We start from the raw sequence: 5,105 nt of genomic DNA, 5'->3' as shown, positions 1-5,105 counted from the left end.
GAGGATTTAAGCATTCCTTGGCGACAGGAAAGCTCCTTTACTCCAGTTTTGGGCAAACCCAGCTTTTAAATGCTCAATGTAATTGTTAGACACTTTGAAACAGAAATTATGAGGGGGAAAAAAAAAAAAATCTGTGCCATTTCTGGTTGGAGCCTGGATTAAAATAACTCCTCTCATCAAACATGAGGAAAAATTATTCCAAAGGTCTCAGGGGATGAGAAAATACATTTCTGTGGTTGCCTTCTAATTGGAGCCGGGGTTCAGAACAAGAGGGATGGAGGGAAGAATTGGGTGGGCGACAGAGAAATGATCTCTTTAATAAGAAATGGGCCGTACTGTGACATTTCAGAGCCCTTGGGCTAGAAGAGCAAATGATCTGTCCAGAGAAAGGAATTTTAAGTTCTGCCATGGATGGAAGGAAGCCCGGGAGTCAATCTAGCTGGTTTAAGACTGCAATTAGCTTTGGAGGCTTTAAGAAAAAGAAGATGTAATTGCTGCACTCAAACTTCAAATGCAGCAAGGATAACAAGCGCCGGTTTCTCGGACAACATAATTTGGGAAATTTTCCACAGCATTAGGGTCCTGAAACACAAATTAGAGATCGCCAGACCTTTTCTCTCTGAAAATATATTATCCTAATTTTCATCTTATTCAGGGTACCCTCCAGTTCCAGGGAGACTAATGAAGAGGAAGCAAAGACCTGATGAGTTCCATGTGGAGACTACATTTATGGATTAATCCCAACAGGGAGCAAATAAACCTTATTCCCAGGGCTCTCGGTTGGGACTCGACACAATCAATCGAGGAATGGATAGTTATTTATGACTGAGGCTGTTTTGACTTTCAAATAAACATTTTAATTATTTTAAGTGTTACACTGGAACTTAGAATGTGAGCCCCGTTTTCATTGCGGCGCCTTGCTCTCCTGCCTCCTAATCCCAAACCACTCCGGTCATTATGACACCGTGCAAATGATACTGATTTTCACGCCCAAAACATTTTAAAATCCATGGACCAGGCAAACTAGGGAAGAGGAAGGAGGAAAAGGGAGGAGGATCTTTCTGAGCGCAGCCAGCATAAATGAAAGGAACACCCTCAGACTGCACTGAGCCCAAAGCAGCAGAGGTGCCCAACTCTGAAACCCTTTTGTAAACAAGTTGGCACATCCTGATCCATCTTTGTATCCTGCTTTTCTCTGCCTGCTCCTACAAGCAATTTTAATAACCAAAGTACTTAGGAGTGTTTCTTTTCTAACAGCTCATTTTCAATTCAAGTACCTGCACCACTTGCACTGCTAGCTTTTCCCTTCAGCCTCATTTGGTGTACTGCAGCCCTTCCACTCACGGCTTCCCTGAGGTTAATGAAGCCACACTCATTTTTAGGGAAGCTCCTTAGGCTGTTAGAGTCTCTTGCTAAATAAAGACAAGGGGTGAAATCACGACACAGAGGCAGTGCTAGAGCTGTTGTAGCTGTTGGAGTTACAGTCTCACCTTCACTCCATATTATGATATTTTATCTTCCATTGCTTTCTGTAGGGAGACAGAAAAATCTGCAGCAGATTGTCCTTGGAAGAGCAATGGAACACTAAGGCTGCTGTTTTTACCTGCAGCAGGTAAGAGGGAGCATGCACATCACACAGCACCCTCGGCTGCTCTCCCTCCCGTGGATTTGTGCACGAGCCTTCTGGAGTCCTTCCCACCACTCCTGTCAAAAATAATAGCTCAGCTTTATTTTTGGATTTGGCAGCTTGAGGGATTAAAAACTCAAACAGAAAAAAAAAAACCAAAACCAAAACCAAAACCAAAAAAAACCCACAAAAAAAAACCCAACCAAAAAAAAGTCAGGCTCAAGATAACTTAGCAAAGATTTCAATAATTGAGTTACTATCATCTCCCACAGAAGGCGAATTCAGTTTCCCTGAATATTTCAGTGCACACATGCTTGTGTTTTCCTAGAGCATTTACCTTTCTTCACAAAAAGATGGTTTTATAAAATAAATAGATTTGCTAGGGGCTTTACTTACTTAGTTAGCTAGTTTACTTCTCTGGCTTAAAGATTAGATGTTTTCTTTTGGTAAAGCTGGCTATCCCAACTGGCTGTATTAAAATAAGGAAGAATCTCAATCAAAAAGCCTCTCCTAAGGCAAGCTTTCTTGTTAATATGCACCAACATGAAAGGGTTTCTTTTCATCCTATACAACTACAGTGTGTGTAAATTGCAGGGGGCTCATTGGCATAAATCTTGGCTGTGACCTCTGAGGTAAACTGGATTTACATTACTTTCTGACAAGAATTAAATGAAGGCCTTGTGGATATATGAACAGCCTTCTAGACTGCAACAGATGGGCATGAATGTGCTCCCTAGGCAAACTATCAGTGACATCTGTGTCCTCCAAATTCTGGTGGTCTCAGCCAATTAGCAGGCAAAAGGGAAGAAAAAAAAAGCCGGCCCCTGCACAGCTTCCCCAGCCAGAGCCGAAGCAGAAGTGCTTCTGTTTGGAAATGGGATCAAGAACAGCCTCCAGCAGCAAGGAGGTGCTTTGCTGGCTGCTATAATGTGGAGGTAATACAACAGGAAAAGCTGAAGTAATTAGGTAGAACAGGTATTAATATTAATACAGGACAAATTCCAGCCCCAGCTAAGCCTGTGTGGGGCTGGGATAATGGGCTACCATCATGGATTTACACTGCTGTAGACAAGGATGGAGTTTTGTGGTTCTTAAAAAGAAGAGGAGGGGTGAAAGTGAAGCCTGGTGCCTGACACAGCTAAGGCAGGAAAAGCCCTGCTCTTGATCCATATTCAAACCCCCACCACATCCCCCTCTCCCTGCAGAACTAGCCAAAGAGAAACTCTGCCCATACAGAATAATGGAGTATCTGAAGTCGGAAGGGACACATAAGGATTCCCAAATCCATCTCCAAGCATCCCTCCCCGGGTGGATGGGGTCTGGGAAGCAACATATGCGATGGCCACTGCACCTGCCTGTTCCAAAGCTCAGTCCCTTGTGAAGAGCATTTCAGCTGCAAACATCCTGGGGGAAAAAGCCTTTCTAGTTTTGTTTGTGGGAATGAGGTTTGGGATTTCTTGGTGCAGCACAGACACAGAACAGAGCCACACGGCAACTGCTCACCACACGGAGCTGGCCAAAGGGGCATCAGGGAGTCAAAACCCATCTCCAGCCTACACCAGAGCCATGGTTTTGGGCCAGTTATACCAGAGGAGTGACCCAGACCAACACAAAATGTGAAGCTTATTCTCTGTCTCCCAGTTTTTAATGGAGCTGCCATGGCAGGAGCAGGCAGGACCTCTGGCTAAAAGCAGGGTATAGAACAAAAGCACCTGTTGTTTTGCCCTGGTCATGACTTTTCAGAGAGGCCACTTGGGTGCTTTCCCCTCACCACTGCTATCCCCAAGTACTACTAGGGAATGTAAAAAAAAAAAAAAAAAAAAAAAGGGAATAATTAAGGGGCAGATCAATAAATTAAAAAGTTCTAAAAAAAAGGAAAAAAGGCATAATGAATTTGGTACAGCACATATTTTTAGATCAAAGATGCCTTTGAAGTGACAAACCCTTAATCCATAAACTACTGAAGCACTTCCTTTCTCTCCCAAACTACTTGTTGTCAAATAAAATGGAAGTTAAGGAAATTATCTTTATCTGAAAATGGCCAAAAGAAGCCATCACCTAATGACAGCCTTGTCAAAATGACAATTGGGGAAATTGTTAGGAAGGGGAGGCCTGACGACTGGAGGAATAAGCTGGCTGTTTGCTCTAATCTGGTCAGGCAGGCCCCACACAATTCCAGTCAGCTTGCTGTGTGAAACAGCTAAGTCTTTGTCAACGCAGGCAGGGGCTGGAAAGACTCCTCTTTCATGAATATGTATCACCACCCTCCACGTCTACAGAAAAAAACCCCAAACCTTCCAAACAGCAAAATTAAAAAAAAAAAAAAAAAGCATGGAAAATAAATCCCAGAACAACAAAATCCTGAGATATGGAGCTGCACAGAAAGAAAAAATGACTAAGCAATGAGAGCGCACGTTTTGGAAGTGCAGCCAGAAGGACCCTCTTCCCAAAGGCTTTCTTTGCACTTTTATGCCCCAGCAGACTGGGATGAGGCACTTCAAGTGCACAAAGGCAGAAGGGCCCACCGGGGTATTTAATGTCCATCACTGTGTTTTATATTTGGCGTTGGTGAGCACCAAACCCCGGGCCGCAGACACACACGGCCGGGCTGGTGCGACGGAGCTCACAGGAATTCCCTGTGCAAGGAGGGAAGCACCCGGAGCGGGCCTGAGCACTTCCAAGGGCAGGCACAGAGGCAGCTTCGGACCAGGGCCAGAAGTTTCCTGTGCAGCTGAAAAACCCAGGGAGAACGGGTTCCTTGAGAGGCAACAACGCGACCGAGGTGAGAAGCGGACAGTGACTCCCCAGAGCTCCCACTGAAATTATTTTCTGAGAGATGTCCATGGCATCTGTAAATAAAACTCTTCAAAATGCCTTGACTCAGGCAGTTGGAACTGGGGGTCACCTTGAGACTTTTTTCTACATTTGTACAACGCTAAATCTCAAGCGTTCTGAAGACTGGCATAAAAGTGAAATAGGAGAGCCAAACGAAGCCTACTGGGCTGCTGGTGGAGGTGGATGCACAGGCAGAAAGTGCCTTAAAAAGGTGCAGTGGCTCAGAAGTGCATGTCAGAAACACTGTGTCTCTGCAGGACTGATGCTGCAACCCCTGTAAACCCAAAAATGGTGTTTAAAGCAATGGATGGGCAGATGGGGAGAGAACACAGGATGAAACAAAGCCTATGCCTGCTGCAGAAAACCCAAATGAAGATATTTTAAGACTTTTCAACAAAGTCTGAAAAGTTACCTTCAAGTGCTTGTTGCTATATTTTTAACTTTGCTTGTAAAACTGCAAGCTAGGTCTTGATTTATTACAGAGAGCTCATGGTGGTATTATAAACTTCAGTTTTTCTCGAAACAACAACCAGAGTATGAAAGTTTGGCTCCCAGCAGGGATATCAAGACACAATGCTCAATTTTGAGGTTCCCAATATTATGCAATGTTTGCTATAGACATTTCCATTTCATTAGCATATTC

The sequence above is a fragment of the Coloeus monedula genome (assembly GCF_965178545.1).
Source record: "Coloeus monedula genome assembly, chromosome: 5".
NCBI classification, from domain to species: Eukaryota; Metazoa; Chordata; class Aves; order Passeriformes; family Corvidae; genus Coloeus; species Coloeus monedula.
This window is presented reverse-complemented; position numbering follows the sequence as displayed.